Source organism: Salmo salar, chromosome ssa22, assembly GCF_905237065.1.
Source record: "Salmo salar chromosome ssa22, Ssal_v3.1, whole genome shotgun sequence".
Lineage (NCBI taxonomy): Eukaryota > Metazoa > Chordata > Actinopteri > Salmoniformes > Salmonidae > Salmo > Salmo salar.
This window is the reverse complement of record NC_059463.1, coordinates 9,008,548-9,027,610: the sequence shown is the minus strand read 5'-3', so window position 1 is coordinate 9,027,610 and position 19,063 is coordinate 9,008,548.

Genomic DNA, 19,063 nt, shown 5'->3' with positions numbered 1-19,063 from the left:
GCAGCACTTTATAATAACACCTTGTAATGAAGCATTTATAATGGATTAGTCAATAGTTTATTCATGTATTATTCCAAATGTTAGTAAGCTAGTTATTTACAGTTTCATAAACAACTTTTAAAGTATTTTTTAGAATGATTCATTAGATCATTAATAATATGTTTAATATAGGTACTAATCATTAGTTAAATATTTTTGCATGACCTAAAGTAAAGTGAGTGATATAATGTTAGACAATATTAAAGTGAGTACTGCTGGAATGGTAGCTCCTTAAATGGGCAATCAGCAGTTGGTACATTCATTTTCGGACTTAGAAATTAATGATATGTACCCACTGATTCTTGAAGAACATAATTTATAAATTCCTCATGAACTTACAGTAGTTCAACGGTCGTACCCCCATCACACCCCAAAAATAAGCTTGTTTGACTCCAGTGTTTGTAAACAAAGTAAATGTAAACAAACGAAATAGCCTCAAAACATGTTTAAAACTATAAAACTGTTTTATTAAAACAGTCCTTGCATCCATAGTTCTGTCTATGAATTTGAGAGTGGTTACAATTCTCCAGCCCCATCTCTCAGCTTTTTACCCAAACAGGTAGGGGACTACGCTTTGCTATCGTTTCAATTGCTGATTGCCACTTTAAGGTCTCAAAATAGCCTAACACATATCGATGGTAAAATAATAAGCACACAACACAGGATGTTTAAGGAATGATATTGAACATTTTATTCACAAAAACTGTGGTAAAACGACTGTAGCAAGGACGTTGTAATGCAAATGTTTTGCTAATGTTGTCAACCTCGCAAACGCAAATGAATCACAAAACAGGGAGATGTAGCCTACACACAACAGCTGGCCGTACCAGACAGTTTTTCCTCTAATGGATTTTTATTCCTTCATTACTACTGATATGTGATTGAGGTAGAAATGTTACATGTATGATTTGCAGGAAGACATGTTACATGTATAACCTTTAAATGCTTACAGTGCTTCAGACTTTTAACGATAGACTATTTTCAAGCTTTGCTTTGCTTTGTTTGGCGACACTTTTACTGTAGTAAGTTTTAAACGTAATGGGATAGTTCAGCAAAATGATGTATTCCGATATTTGTTTCCTCGTAAGCAATCTATAGAATTCTCTAAAGAGTTACTGCACACTTTTTATTTTGATGGATTTATTGATTTTGAAAATTATAATTATGGGTGTGATCAGCTTTAATATTTCAAATAGATTGTGGCTTCTGTCAATGTAATTGTCTGCATCATTTCCAATCCCCCATTAGATATGTTTTTATAAATATATATACTGAATATTATTTTAAATATATACATGTATATTTTTTTTTTTACACGTATAATTTCCCTTATTATTTTCCCCTAACACCCCTCACATAATTGGAGTAAACTAAAGCAGGACAGAAATTAGGCTTCTGCTTCCAGTTTGTACATACTGCACACATTTACAGACACAGTATTTTTCTTTTGTTTATTTTAGTCCCATTCTTCAGCTACCCTCATCCCCTCCCATCTATCTCTTAAGACCATACAGTTTTGATTTCTATTTGCCATATATTTTTCAACTGTGCTGTGATGGTTCACAAAAGTTGTGAACCTATTTTACAGACACAGCATATTTTACATTAGTTCTCTTATTTTTTTTGTTATTTATTTATTCCCCCTTTCAGCACACTTTGGTTGTGGCATAAAAGTCACTGCCAAGAAATGCTAATGTTAGCATTTTCGGATGAAAAACGTTACGTTACTCAACATTGAGCGTGTCTGAAGTTACACATCACCATCATCATTACAATAGTGTGACTGTTTTGGGTTCAAATGTTCAGTATAAATCTTAAACATCCTCTCTATTATGTGCTTATTGTTTAACCATCGATATGTTATAGGGGCCATTTGAGACCTTAAGGAACATCAGGTACTGCTGGATTGTCTACCAATGGCATATCCATATTTTTTATGAGAAATAACACTGGTCACTCATGTGTGAATGACTAGCTTACTATCATTTACAAAGGTGGGAGTATATGTACAGTACCAGTCAAAGTTTGGACACACCTACTCATTAAAGGGTTTTTCTTTTTTTTCTTCTAATTTCTACATTGTAGAATAATAGTGAAGACATCAAAACTATGAAATATCTCAAATGGAATCATGTAGTAACCAAAAAAGTGTTAAACAATATATTTTATATTCTTCAAAGTAGCCACCCTTTGCATGGATTACAGCTTTGCACACTCTTGGCATTTTCTCAACCAGCTTCATGAGGAAAGCATTTCCAACAGTCTTGTAGAAGTTCCCACATATGCTGAGCACTTGTTGGCTGATTTTCTTTCACTCTGCAGTCTAACTCATCCCACAACATCTCAATCGGGGTGAGGTTGGGTGATTGTTGAGGCCAGGTCATCAACCATTTCCAAGATGGCATAGCAGTCAGACGTACTTTGTCCTCGTCTTGTCGTGTCCCTTTGTATATATATATATATATATATATATTTACATATTTTTTTCGCATATCTTTTTATATATTTTTTTCTAAAAACTCAACTTCAAAACACTCTCATGCAACCCGCCTCACCAATTTTAAAAAGAAATTATTATTTACCACAAATCTGAAATCCACAACAGAAGCTAGCCAGAAGTTAGCCAGAAGTTAGCCAGTTCACTAGCTAACGTTAGAATTCAGCTAACCACGGTTGGCAGTCATCAGCTATCCCTTAGCTCAAAAAGCTATCGCCAGTTTTGTACAACGCAACTCAGACCAGAGCATACCGGACCTATTTTCTCTCCATATCCCCGGATTTCTACTGCAAGCTCTGGACATTTACACCTGGATCTTGCAGCTAGCTAGCTGCTATCCGAGTGACTATTGACTAACGTCGGTCCAGGAGCTAACATCAATTATTCCGGAGCTAGCCAGCTGAAGAGTACCATCAGCCACTCCTGGGCTACAATCACCTATCCGAACCCGTTTTACTGCCGATGTGGAGCCCCATCGGGCCTTGACGACTGGACTACCGACGTTATCTGCCCAAGGGAGTTATCCAACTGGCCCCTCCGTCGCGACGTAACCTGAACGCCCATCTGCCGCCAGCTAATCATTAGCTGTCTTATCGGCTGCTATCTGAATAGGTCTATCGGCCAATTTTCTTGGGCCACTATAACTATAATTATTTTGCCAATTGGATTGGTCCCCTCTACCACACGGAACCCCACTAATCTACCGACGGAAACGCACGAGGTGGCTAATAACAGACCATCTTCTGCCAACTTGCTACCCATGGCCCGGCTAGCTGTCTGAATCGCCGTGACCGAAACCGACCTCACTACTCACTGGACCCCTTTGATCACTTGGCTAAGCATGTCTCTCCTTAATGTCAATATGCCTTGTCCATTGCTGTTCTGGTTAGTGTTTATTGGCTTATTTCACCAAAGAGCCTATATCTCTGCTCATTATACCTTATCCAACCTCTCAGTTCCACCACCCACACATGCGATGACATCACCTGGTTTCAATGATGTTTCTAGGGACAATATCTCTCTCATCATCACTCAATGCCTAGGTTTACCTCCACTGTATTCACATCCTACCATACCTTTGTCTGTACATTATACCTTGAAGCTATTTTATCGCCCCCAGAAACCTGCTCCTTTTACTCTCTGTTCTGGACATCCTAGACGACCAATTCTCATAGCTTTTATCCGTACCCTTATCCTACTCCTCCTCTGTTCCTCTGGCGATGTAGAGGTGAATCCATACCCTGCAGTGCCTAGCTCCACTCCTATTCCCCAGGCGCTTTCTTTTGGTTTCATGCAGGTTAACATTAGAAGCCTCCTCCCTAAGTTTGTTTTATTCACTGCTTTAGCACACTCTACCAACCCGGATATCCTAGCCGTGTCTGAATCCTGGCTTAGGAAGACCACCAAAAACTCAGAAATCTCCATCCCTAACTACAACATTTTCAGACAAGATAGAATGGCCAAAGGGGGAGGTGTTGCAATCTACTACAGAGATAGCCTGCAGAGTTCTGTCCTACTATCCAGGTCTGTACCCAAACAATTTGAACTTCTTCTTTTATAAATCCACCTCTCTAAAAACAAGTCTCTCACCGTTGCCGCCTGCTATAGACCACCCTCTGCCCCCAGCTGTGCTCTGGACACCATATGTGAACTGATTGCCCCAAATCTATCTTCAGAGCTCATGCTGCTAGGTGACCTAAACTGGGACATGCTTAACACCCCAGCCATCCTACAATCTAAGCTTGATGCCCTCAATCTCACATAAATGATCAATGAACCTAACAGGTACCACCCCAAAGCCGTAAACACGGGCACCCTCATAGATATCATCCTAACCAACTTGCCCTCTAAATACAACTCTGCTGTTTTCAACCAAGATCTCAGCGATCACTGCCTCATTGCCTGCATCCGTAATGGGTCAGCGGTCAAACGACCTCCACTCATCACTGTCAAATGCTCCCTGAAACACTTCAATGAGCAGGCCTTTCTAATTGACCTGGTCCGGGTATCCTGGAAGGATATTGACCTCATCTCTTCAGTAGAGGATGCCTGGTTCTTTTTTTAAATGCCTTCCTCACCATCTTAAATAAGCGTGCCCCATTCAAGAAATTTAGAACCAGGAACAGATATAGCCCTTGGTTCTCTCCAGACCTGACTGCCCTTAACCAACACAAAAACATCCTGTGGCGTTCTGCATTAGCATCGAACAGCCCCCGTGATATGCAACTTTTCAGGGAAGTTAGAAACCAATATACACAGGCAGTTAGAAAAGCCAAGGCTAGCTTTTTCAAGCAGAAATTTGCTTCCTGCAACACAAACTCAAAAAAGTTCTGGGACACTGTAAAGTCCTTGGAGAATAAGAGCACCTCCTGCCAGCTGCACACTGCACTGAGGATAGGAAACTCTGTCACCACCGATAAATCCACTATAATTGAGAATTTCAATAAGCATTTTTCTATGGCTGGCCATGCTTTCCACCTGGCTACCCTTACCTTGGTCAACAGCACTGCACACCCCACAGCAACTCGCCCAAGCCTTCCCCATTTCTCCTTCTCCCAAATCCAGTCAGTTGATGTTCTGAAAGAGCTGCAAAATCTGGACCCCTACAGTCAACAAACAGATTACCGACCATTTCGAAACCCACCGCACCTTCTCCGCTATGCAATCTGGTTTCAGAGCTGGTCATGAGTGCACCTCAGCCACACTCAAGGTCCTAAACGATATCTTAACCGCCATCGATAAGAAACAATACTGTGCAGCCGTATTCATTGACCTGACCAAGGCTTTCGACTCTGTCAATCACCACATCCTCATCGGCAGACTCAACAGCCTTGGTTTCTCAAATGATTGCCTCGCCTGGTTCACCAACTCCTTCTCTGATAGAGTTCAGTCTGTCAAATCATAGGGCCTGTTGTCCGGGCCTCTGGCAGTCTCTTTGGGGGTGCCACAGGGTTCAATTCATGGGCCGAATCTTCTCTGTATACGTCAATGATGTCGCTCTTGCTGCTGGTGAGTCCCTGATCCACCTCTATGCAGATGACACCATTCTGTATACATCTGGCCTTTCTTTGGGCACTGTGTTAACTTCCCTCCAGACGAGCTTCAATGCCATTCAACTCTCCTTCCGTGGCCTCCAACTGCTCTTAAATACAAGTAAAACTAAATGCATGCTCTTCAACCGATCGCTGCCTGCACCTGCCCGCCCATCCAGCATCACTACTCTGGACGGTTCTGACTTAGAATATGTGGACAACTACAAATACCTAGGTGTCTGGTTAGACTGTAAACTCTCCTTCCAGACTCACATCAAACATCTCCAATCCAAAGTTAAATCTAGAATTGGCTTCCTATGTCGCAACAAAGCATCTTTCACTCATGCTGCCAAATATACCCTCGTAAAACTGACCACCCTACCGATCCTCGACTTCGGCTATGTAATTTACAAAATAGCTTCCAATACCCTACTCAATAAATTGGATGCAGTCTATCACAGTGCCATCCGTTTTGTCACCAAAGCCCCATATACTACCCACCACTGTGACCTGTACACTCTTGTTGGCTGGCCCTCGCTTCATACTCGTCGCCAATCCCACTGGCTCCAGGTCAACCACAAGACCCTGCTAGGTAAAGTTCCCCCTTATCTCAGCTCGCTGGTCACCATAGCAGCACCCACCTGTAGCACGCGCTCCAGCAGGTATATCTCTCTGGTCACCCCCAAAGCCAATTCCTCCTTCGGCCACCTCGCCTTCCAGTTCTCTGCTGCCAATGACTGGAACAAACTACAAAAATCTCTAAAACTGGAAACACTTATCTCCCTCACTAGCTTCAAGCACCAGCTGTCAGAGCAGCTCACAGATTACTGCACCTGTATATGGCCCATCTATAATTTAGCCCAAACAACTACCTCTTCCCCTACTGTATATATTTATTTATTTATTTTGCTCCTTGGCACCCCATTATTTATATTTCTACTTTGCACTTTCTTCCACTACAAATCTACCATTCCAGTGTTTTACTTGCTATATTGTATTTACTTCGCCACCATGGCCATTTTTGCCTTTACCTCCCTTATCTCACCTCACTTGCTCACTTTGTATATACAGTGAGGGAAAAAAGTATTTGATCCCCTGCTGATTTTGTACATTTGCCCACTGACAAAGAAATGATCAGTCTATACTTTTAATGGTAGGTTTATTTGAACAGTGAGAGACAGAATAACAACAAAAAAATCCTGAAAAATACATGTCAAAAATGTTATAAAATGATTTGCATTTTAATGAGGGAAATAAGTATTTGACCCATCTGCAAAACATGACTTAGTACTTGGTGGCAAAACCCTTGTTAGCAATCACAGAGGTCAGACGTTTCTTGTAGTTGGCCACCAGGTGTGCACACATCTCAGGAGGGATTTTGTCCCACTCCTCCTTGCAGATCTTCTCCAAGTCAGTAAGGTTTCGAGGCTGGCGTTTGGCAACTCGAACCTTCAGCTCCCTCCACAGATTTTCTATGGGATTAAGGTCTGGAGACTGGCTAGGCCACTCCAGGACCTTAATGTGCTTCTTCTTGAGCCACTCCTTTGTTGCCTTGGCCGTGTGTTTTGGGTCATTGTCATGCTGGAATACCCATCCACGACCCATTTTCAATGCCCTGGCTGAGGTAAGGAGGTTCTCACCCAAGATTTGACGGTATATGGCCCCGTCCATCGTCCCTTTGATGCGGTGAAGTTGTCCTGTCCCCTTAGCAGAAATACACCCCCAAAGCATAATGTTTCCACCTCCATGTTTGACGGTGGGGATGGTGTTCTTGGGGTCATAGGCAGCATTCCTCCTCCTCCAAACACGGCGAGTTGAGTTGATGCCAAAGAGCTCCATTTTGGTCTCATCTGACCACAACACTTTCACCCAGTTGTCCTCTGAATCATTCAGATGTTCATCGGCAAACTTCAGACGGGCATGCGTCTCACAAAGACACTGCGGTTGGAATCAAAACTCTCAAATTTCGACACATCTGACAACCGGTCTATTGTCCATTGCTCGTGTTTCTTGCACTAAGCAAGTATTTTTTTCTTATTGGTGTCCTTTAGCAGTGGTTTCTTTGCAGAAATGTAACCATGAAGGCCTGATTCACGTTGTCTCCTCTGAACAGTTGATGTTGAGATGTGTCTGTTACTTGAACTCTGTGAAGCATTAATTTGGGCTGCAATCTGAGGTGCAGTTAACTCTAATGAACTTATCCTCTGCAGCAGAGGTAACTCGGAATCTTCCTTTCCTGTGGCGATCTTCATGAGAGCCAGTTTCATCATAGCGCTTGATGTTTTTTACGACTGCACTTGAAGAAACTTTCAAAGTTCTTGAAATTTTCCGGATTGACTGACCTTCATGTCTGAAAGTAATGATGGACTGTCATTTCTCTTTGCTTATTTGAGCTGTTCTTGCCATAACAGGGCTATATTCTGTATACCCCCCCCCCCCCCCACCTTGTCACAACACAACTGATTGGCTCAAATGCATTAAGAAGGAAAGAAATTCCACACATGTACTTTTAACAGGGCACACCTGTTAATTGAAATGCATTCCAGGTGACTACCTCATGAAGCTGGTTGAGAGAATGCCAAGAGTGTGCCAAGCTGTCATCAAGGCGAAGTGTGGCTACTTTGAAAAATATCAAATATCAAATATGTTTTGATTTGTACTAATCCATTATGAGTTCTTTATTACAAGGTGTTATTTATAAAAGCACTACCACCTTTTGCCTGTGACTTAAATCTTCAATGCATGTAAAAAGGTTAGAGACTAATTGTATGCATCACAAAGTGCAGGAATAAAACCTAAGTAAAGGCATCAAGTTAAAATGTCAAAATATGTTGGCCTTAATGCATCTTCATTTTTACATTGCTATGTATTTCAGGAAAATAATCCCACCTGTTACTTGTATGCACAAAGAAGTAACAGTAATTTCATTTTAAGCTCACATAATTTATGACATCATAGGGAAATATGTTGACTCTCATGAAGATGCTAATTGATAGAAAACTATCAAAAGAGGAGAGAACAAAGACTCATACCTCTTTGCACTCTAGTTGATTGAAGCGTTATTGTAATAATTGCTGTCATCGGCCTTGTTGGGCACAGTGTGCCGAAACAATGAAACACTGGAATCATGTATGAATAAATCTAAGTGTGATAGTCCTTGTGAGTTTCTCTGACATTTCACTCATTCTGTATTTACCTTCATTCCTTACCATGTATTTGAGATGGAAATGAATACCTCAATTGGCTTTAGGAATGGGAATTTTTAAGAAAAGTTTTTGTGAATGATATCAATTAATTAAGAAATGAACCATTGCTTTTACAAACTTTGGATATTGTTTTGTCCTGTGATATGCATGGCACCAAATCATAGCAACCCATATGCATGCTACACTAAACTTGAACATTCATATTATTGTCAGTTACACGAACAATGACATTGCAGAAATGGCGTTGGATATATTGAGTTGCTCGATTCAACAGTGCAAATGGACAATTTTTTCCTGTGAGATACGATTACGTATTCCAGTATGGGATTGATGTATGAACCATAGTATTGAGTGTGTTCACAAAGAACATACGAATTTGCAATGACAATAGACAGAGAGAAGAAAACATGTTAGGGCCTATACAGTATAATTTTTCATTTTCATTATCAAAACAGCAATACTTGCCGATCCTGAAAAAGTTTTAATAAGATTGATGACTATGATATGAGTCAGTTAGTGACTTAAGCACTTTACAAAAGTATATAAAGACTGATTATGTATTGATAGTTTAATTACATATGTGCTATGCATTATTTATGAAATTGAGTGCCGTTAATTAAACATGTGCCCTACTTAACTACACTGAGCGTTTTCATTTTGATTATCGAGTCATTCACAGAGACATCAAAGACATACAATGATTTCGGAAAGTATTCATACCCCTTGACGTTTTCCACATTTTGATACGTTACAGCCTTATTGTAAAATAGATTAAATTGTTTTTTCTCCTCATCAACCTACACACAATATCCCATAATGACAAACCAAAACATGTTCTGAAACGTTTGCAAATTTATAATAGAAAAAAAAATGAAATATCACATTTACATGAGTATTCAGACCCTTTACTCAGTAATTTGCTGAAGCACCTTTGGCAATTACAGCCTCAAGTCTTCTTGGGTATCACGCTACAAGCTTGGCACACCTGTATTTGGGAAGTTTTTCTCTGCAGATCCTCTCAAGCTCTGTATAGCACTGAATAGCACAGGTATTTTCAGGTCTCTCCAGAGATGTTCGATCGGGTTCAATTCCGGGCTCTGGCTTGGCCACTCAAGGACATTCAGAGACTTGTCCCGAAACCACTCCAGCGTTGTCTTAGCTGTGTGCTTAGGGTCATTGTCCTGTTGGAAGGTGAACCTTCGCCCAAGTCTGAGGTCCTGAGCACTCCGGAGCAGGTTTTCATCAAGGATCTCTCTGTACTTTTCTCCGTTCATCTTTCCCTTGATCCTGACAAGTCTCTCAGTCCCTGCTGCTGAAAAACGTCCCCACAGCATGATGCTGCCACCACCATGCTTCACTGTAGGGATGGTGCCAGGTTTCCTTCAAATGTGACGCTTGGCATTCAGGCCAAATAGTTCAATCTTGGTTTCATTAGACCAGAGAATCTTGTTTCTCATGGTCTGAGAGTCCTTTAGGTGCGTTTTGGCAAACTACAAGTGGGCTCTCATGTGCCTTTTACTGTGGAGGTACTTCCGTCTGGGACCCTACCATAAAGGCCTGATTGATGGAGTGCTGCAGAGTTGGTTGTCCTTCTGGAAGGTTCTCCCATCTCTACAGAGGAACTCTGGAGCTCTGTCAGAGCGATCATCAGGTTCTTGGTCATCTCCTTAATCCCTCGATTGCTCAGTTTGGCCGGGCGGCCAGCTCTAGGAAGAGTCTTGGTGGTTCCAGACTTCTTCCATTTAAGAATGATGGAGGCCACTGTGTTCTTGGGGACCTTCAATCTTCCAAACATTTTTGAAACCCTTCCCAAGATCTGTGTCACGACACAATCCTTTCTCAGAGCTCTAATATGAATATGAAAAACTCTGAGACCATGTTGCCATGCCAACAGGCTCTTTGGAAGGGTTGCCAGGAAAAAAAGCTTTAATTGAGAGCAAGCAACAAATGTAAATGCCTGGAGTTTGCAAAATGGCATCGGAACCTTGATTTGAACCGGTGCTATGGTCAGGTGAGACAAAAATAGAGCTCTTTGGCCCTGCACAAAAGTGGTTGGTTTGGAGTCAAAGTATGTCATACCTACTGTAAAATATGTGTAACGACCGTCAAAAGGAGTAGACAAAGGTGCAGCGTGGTATGTGTTCATCTTGATGTTTTATTTGAACTCTGAACACTTAAACAAAATAATTAACAAAGGTAAACGACCGTCACGTCTTGCAGGCTTGACATAGCAGTACAAAAATAAGATCCCACAACTCAAGGAGGGAGAGGGCTGCCTAAGTATGGTTCCCAATCAGAGACAACGATAGGCAGCTGCCTCTGATTGGAAACCATACCTGGCCAAAACATAGAAAATAAATCATAGAATGCCCACCCCACACCCTGACCTAACAACATAGAGCAATAAACCGTCTCTCTCAGGTCAGGGCGTGACAATATGGTTGTGGATCTTTGATGTATAGGGCTGTTTTGCTTCCACTAGTCCTGGGGACCTTGTGCTGGGTGGAGATTATAAGAGTACATGGCCATTAAGGACAGATTGTTCTTCAAGATTTTTAAATATTCATAGATGACCAGCAGGGTCAAATAATAATCAAAGTGGTTGTAAAGGGTGCAACAGTTCGGTACCTCAAAAATAAATAATACATGTCAATAAATGTTACAGAAAGTAGGTACGGTAGAGAGAGAGAGGGAGAGAGAGAGAGAGTTGAAAACAGCAGGTCCGGGACAAGGTAGCACATCCGGTGAACAGGTCAGGGTTCCATAGCCACAGGCAGAACAGTTTAAACTGGAGCAGCAGCACGGCCAGGTGGACTGGGGACAGCCAGGAATCATCAGGCCAGGTAGTCCTGAGGCATGGTCCTAGGGCTCAGGTCCTCCGGGATGGAGAGAGGGAGAGAGAGAGAATTCGAGGAAGCATATTTAAATTTGCACAGGACACCAGATTAGACAGGAGAATTACACCAGATATAACAGACTGACTCTAGCCCCCCAGCATATAGACTAATGCAGTATACATACTGGAGACTGAGACAGGGGAGGTCGGGGGACACTGTGGCCCCGTCCGGCGATACCCCCGGACAGGGCCAACCAGACAGGATATAACCCCACCCACTTTGCCAAAGCATAGCCCCCCACACCACCAGAGGGATATCAACAGACCACCAACTTACTACCCTGAGACAAGGCTGAGTACAGCCCACGAAGGGCTCCTCCATCGCACAAGCCTGAGGGGGGTGCAAAACCGGACAGGAAGATCACGTCTGTGACTCAACCCACTCAAGTGACGCACCCCTCTTAGGGACGTCATGGAAGAGCACTAGTGTACAGTCTTTTTTGCTCATTTTTATAAAATGGGCCAATAATTTTGGATGTGACTGTAGAATGGTGCTAAAAAAACTCAACCTGAACCAATGCTGTAGGCAGAGGTGTCATGCCTATTGTAACTGAGGGTGGTAACAATTCATGCAAATACACTGTATATAACTTGGCCATCAGAGTCCCCTCAAAAATGTCTAATGCATGACATCACTGGCTGTAGGCCTATACCTCTACATACCAGCAAAGACATGAGGTGGTGAGAGGAGTGGTAGTCAGCATGTGACACCAGGCCTGGTTTCTTGTTAACACTTTGTGTTAACTGTTATTAATGCCTTCAGTGCTGCAGTCAGTCGTGTGATGGTGGTATTCCTCTCACTCTCTAACCTTTCCTCAACAACACAAGGGACTCCCTCATGTGTGACTGCCTGAGAATGTGTCATGTCACAGGAGGATAGGTTCTTTTTATATCTGATACATGGCAGAGAAAGAGGATGCCAAGTGCTTGTTGCCTCAAACACTGTGTTTCAAATCAAAAGAGTGAGTGGGACAGAGATTATTTGAAGATAGGGGTAGTGTACTCTATATGAAGGGCCTTATCAATTAAAGGAAAAACACAACATAGCATTTAAAAAGATCAGAGATGGCTATTTTTAGAATCCCCGCCAGCTGGTAAAGGATATAAAGTGTGAAATTCTCCAGGGGTGTGAAATAGAGGAGAGATTGCTGGCTTAACTTAGAACTGAGAAACTATTACCATAATTATTACCATAATTCTACATGCTAGATGTAGAATATATGGTTATGCGCTTTTATGAGATGATCTGTTTTGGCTTCCTACAGTAAAAGCAGATATGAGACTGTCACACAGGGCACATGAAATATACTGTAGGTTAATATGCACGTGTGACACACAGCACAGATAACAGGTTGATGCATACACATTGCTTCTGTGTTTTCTACGTTTGTCAGTTTAGATTAGATTATACGGGTGGCTGTATCATTATTGCCAGTTCAATTCATCGGATCTGCTACTTGACTTTGGCCATTGTCATGTCAGTCAGTGTCAGTGGGGTCTGTTTGGAGTCTGTTGTGATCAGATTTCTGCTACTCATGCGAGAAGTTAGTGCCTAGCCATATGGCCTGCCCTTGCGCCCCACTGATCACTGATGGTGTATAGTTATATCTTCAACTGACTGACCAGCTTGATAGTGTTGTGCTATTAAACAGACAGGTGGCAGGCACAAGGTCGAACACAAAGTGAAGCAGCCTTCATTATTCATCAGGTAATCCACAAAGAGATCAAATCCATCCTGCCTTGATACCCCTGACACCACCAAAAAATCCATTCAAACATCCAACGAATGGCTGACGCTATGACATTACACATTATAATTTACCACTAATGGTTCTATAATTATCAGTTTTACTCATTTCTGTCCTTCCACTCATTTCTTTAGTGACATGCTTTTCCGATGCTTTACTAACACAGTGGATGGTCCCGTGCCAAACCACAGACAGTGAATCTTATATCGATGTGGCTCGTGTTACTGTTTTGTCAGCAGACACTCAATAAGCCAATTTTAGAGCTTCTCAGCTAGCAGCTTGTGTACCAAAGTGTCCTCTGGAAGACAGAGTCCCTGGAGTTCAACGTAAAGGCTACGCACAGGCTGACTGCTCAAAACCTCCAAAGTCTCCTCTCTCCCAACTATCTTGGTTTTCTCCTCTGAATGTAACATACTGGAGGGAAACAGTGGCATCAGCCTTAAACGTACCCTTACCTTGACAACAGGAATTTGACTAGCAACGGTCATCAAAATGGATAAAAGTGTCAATAATACATTTCTGATTAATGTAACAGATGCATGATGGAGTAAGATACTCAACACTTTTTGTATTTCATATTCATCAAATATTCAATTAATTATAGCACATAAAGAGAGCAATCTGAAACTGACAAAAAAACAAAACAAAAAAAAATCGATGGATTCCAGAAGTTTTGATAGGAATTCAGGTCTTAAATTGAATGTCAACAATCAAAAAATGTCATATTTGAAACAACAAATGAAATGACAAATGCCAAAATGGCCTATTTATATGTGTTTGTATTATATTGCTAGAATAATAACGTTTGAAAATAACATCTCATTTGCATATATACAGTACTTGTGCAAAATGTAATACATTTGCATGAAATTATTCTCAACATCTTTTTAAAGGTACCACCCCTTCACATTTTCCCAATCTCCAGTAGTTTTCACCATGGATTTCACTCATATTCATGATTGTTTTTGTCAAATCCTCTTGCATATTCAACATTAGGTGGAGACTATGTTCAGGAAAATGATGCTGCGTTCATAACAAGTGGGAAATTAAAAAAATACTACTTGTAAACTGGGAGCAACCAGCTGTGTGTGTTCACATGCTTTGAACTCATTGACAACACCGATTGGCTAATGGCAAACAAGCTGCATCAACCATAAGCTAAAAGTAAAGCTATCATCCTCGCAAACAAACTACTGTGTACAAAAATCATAATTTGTTTTTCAAAAATAATGTTTTGTTGTTGCTTTTAATTGTTGAAAAGTCTGTGATCGAGGTGAGTTCAGCATGTGGGAGCTCATGCCACGTTCAAGTGCCAGTCAGAAGAAGGAAACTGACATTTCCGACTTGCTAACTCGTTTTAGAAAGATGATCTCGAGTTTCCCACTTGGGAAGTATCTGAATGAACCAATGGGAAGCTCTACGCCAATAACTTACGGTCATTTTAACTCGGAGGTTCCGAGTTTCCGATAGCACGTGAATGCGACGAGTTTCCCACAAGTAATTACCAGTTGAAAGGGCGCTCAAGTGGATTTTTCCCAGAGATGTGATGAACGCAGCATGATACCCCCCTGTTTAATAATCTAAACGTGCTGCTCTATAATTTACCAGCACACAAAAAGTTTAAGTTGTGTGCAAGATCCAAAACCTATATACGAGATTTGATTGTTTCTTTTCGAGAGTGGCTTCAATTGCAGTTGAGGTACTTTGTAAACATTTGTGGTATAAATATTACCTTGGTGCGTTAATCCCCGTCCAAGGGTCGGCTTTGAAATAGATGCGAATCAGAAACCACACTCCACTGTTGACATTTTGAAGGGGACTGGCGTTTGTTTGAGTGGTCATAAGAGACATTTCCGCAATTGTAAAATCAACGGGAAAATGTGCTTCGTACAACCAACAGTTGGAATGTGCATTGCTTTTCTTTTTAACTCTTGTGTTGTCTTAAGGGTGATACATGACCCGCCACTATGTTTAACAGCAGAGAAAACCCCCTAAATGATATTTTGTCAACTTGAAATTTGATGACTTTTCCTAGTGACCCCAACATTAGAAAAAGTGAAACATCGCCGTTGTTCATATTTTCATGAAAGCTGTACACCACCAGGGTACAAAGATTGACATTGAGACGGAAGTTATAAAATCATTTACACACCACAAAAACCACAAAGACACACACGTACGCACACACACACACACACACACACACACACACACACACACACACACACACACACACACACACACACACACACACACACACACACACACACACACACAGAGAAATTGAGATTGTGTGCTACTGACAAAACTAAAACAGTCTTGTGCCTGTGCAGCATCTCCCCTCCACGACCCCACACATGACTCAAGTTCACAGACATTTTTAAAACAATTTCAGACATAATAAACTAAATAAACTAAATTCAAAAGCATTGTTTACTAATGGGGAATGCAGTCAGAGGCTATAAAGGTGCTGCAGATAACAGTCCCCCCAGTTCTCTCTATGCTGAAGCTATGAGTGCCTATCAGGTGGCAGACCTGATTTTTTTCAGATGTCCAGGAGGAACAAGAGAACAATGATTTAGAAGAGGAGGAGGTATCTGAAGAAAAAGAAGATGGGGAAGAATACAACCCAGAGCACGATGCATCATCTTCAGATGAAGAAGAAATCCCCCAAGCTGAAAGAGAAACATTTTTGTCAAAGAACAGCAAAATAACATGGTCCTTGTCACCATGTGACAACCGGGGCAGGATGGTAGCTCAACATGTCAAACGGATGACCCCAGGGCCAACAAGACATGCAGTTGCCCATGCCCAGGACATCGCCTCAATATTCTAAACTCAGCAAAAAAAGGAACGTCCTCTCACTGTCAACTGCGTTTATTTTCAGCAAACTTAACATGTGTAAATATTTGTATGAACATAACAAGATTAAACACCTGAGACTTAAATTGAACAACTTCCACAGACATGTGACTAACAGAAATGGAATGTGTCCCTGAACAACGGGGCGGGTCAAAATCATAGGTAACAGTCAGTATCTGGTGTGGCCACCAGCTGCATTAAGTACTGCAGTGCATCTCCTCCTCGTGGACTGCACCAGATTTGCCAGTTCTTGCTGTGAGATGTTATCCCACTCTTCCAGCAAGGCACCTGCAAGTTCCCGGACATTTCTGGAAGGGCCCTAGCCCTCACCCTCCGATCCAACAGGTCCCAGACGTGCTCAGTGAGATTGAGATCCGGACTCTTCTCTGGCTATGGCAAAACACTGACATTCCTGTCTTGCAGGAAATCACGCATAGAACGAGCAGTATGGCTGGTGGCATTGTCATGCTGGAGGGTCATGTCAGGATGAGTCTGCAGGAAGGGTACCACATGAGGGAGGAGGATGTCTTCCCTGTAACACACAGTGTTGAGTTTGCGTGCAATGACAACAAACAGTACACTCTGAATGACCTAAAATGATAAATCCAATATTGGTCTTTCACAGTTAGGCCAACCCAAGGTGTACTGTGCAAGTAGGCCAATAGTAGGGCTACTATTGAAATAGATAAATTAGACTTTCAACTGAGGTTTTGCTTTCTTTTTTCATAGAAAAACAACACAATTGGATGTTCTAAGTCCACAACAACGCTTAAACCACATCAGGAGAACACTTTTGAGGTCTGGGAAAAATCTAAGAAATGTAGATTTTCTTGTGTAGTTACCCATTAATTCAACTGTGCAGGCACCTAGCACTGTTTGGTTAGCGGTGTTTCTGTAGCGCACATGAGATGGAGTTTGCAAAACAAATGGCCACTGGATTAATGGAAATAATAATGACATCATTCTGCCAGGTAGGCATAGGGTACTTTTACATTTTTGTAATTTAGCAGACGCTCTTATCCAGAGCAACTTAACAGTTAATGAGGTCATGGACTTCTTGGAGGAAGATACGTTTGATGAGGAGCTACTTGGTGAAGATGAGGATGAAGAAAATTAGACACACACACAGGACAGACAGGTGAACATCGACTGGCAGAGAAGCAGCTGAACTGGTTCCCCCCTAACACTCCAGGGTTGATGCTGGTGGAAGTGGCTGCTGAACATACCAAGCTGGTGGTGCAGATCGTAGAATTTCCCTAACCTTGGCCCAGTTCTGTTTTTGCTGTATTGCTAACTCCTAATAGTTGATAGTATGATAGTTGTCATGCCATATTACCATAGCAGTTGGTATACATAGGAGTTGGCTATAATAGCACAAATCGATCAAAGACCAAGCTAACATTTGGTTGATTGTCAGAACAGAAAGAGTGACATTTCAATGTACTTGAGGACTACTCAAGAAATTGTTGGCTTTCTTACAGGAAAGCCCTTTTTTGTTGAGTGCTCCAACTCCTTTTTACCTCAAATTAGTCATTTTGTAATTTTTTTCTTTGTAAGATATTCACATGCTTTCTGTAATTTGTATTGGTGCAGATATGTGTTCATTATTCAGATAAGAAAGTATGTGATCATGGAAAATTCCATGTCATTTTTTAAAAGTACCAACAGTCACTAAAACAGGTGATGCTTATTTTGTAAGGATCAAATAGAAATACATTTTACCCTGAGTTATACAGTGCCTTGCAAAAGTATTCACCCCTTGGCATTTTTCCTATTTTGTTGCATTACAACCTGCAATTTATTTGGATTTCATGTAATGGACATACACAAAATAGTCCAAATTGGTGAATTGAAATGAAAAAAATGACTTGTTTAAAAAAATTCTAAAAAATGTAAAATGGAAAAGTGGTGAGTGCATATGAATTCACCCCCTTTGCTATGAAGCCCCTAAATAAGATCTGGTGAAACCAATTACCTTCCGAGAAGTCACATAATTAGTTAAATAAAGTCCACCTGTGTGCAGTCTAAGTGTCACATGAGCAGTCACATGATCTCAGTATATATACACCTGTTCTAAAAGGCCCTAGAGTCTGCAACACCACTAAGCAAGGGGCACCACCAAGCAAGCGGCACCATGAAGACCAAGGAGCTCTCCAAACAGTTCAGGGAAGAAAGTTGTGGAGAAGTATAAATCAGGGTTGGGTTATAAAAAAATATCCGAAACTTTGAACATCCCACGAAGCACCATTAAATATATTATAAAAAAATTGAAAGAATATGGCACCACAACAGACCTGTCAAGAGATGGCCGCCCACCAAAACTCACGGACCAGGCAAGGAGGGCATTAATCAGAGAGGCAACGAAGAGACCAAAGATAACCCTGAAGGAGCTGCAAAGCTCCACAGCGGAGATTGGACTATCTGTCCATAGGACCACTTTAAGCCGTACACTCCACAGAGCTGGGCTTTACGGAAGAGTGGCCAGAAAAAAAGCCATTGCTTAAGAAAAAAATAAGCAAACACGTTTGGTGTTCGCTAAAAGGCATGTGGGAGACTCCCCAAACATATGGAAGAAGGGACTCTGGTTAGATGAGACAAAAAAAATGCTTTTTGGCCATCAAGGAAAACACTAAACCCACCACCTCTCATCACCCCGAGAACACCATTCCCACAGTGAAGCATGGTGGTGGCAGCATCATGCTGGCGGTATGTTTTTCATCGGCAGGGACTCAGAAACTGGTCAGAATTGAAGGAATGATAGATGGCGCTAAATACAGGGAAAT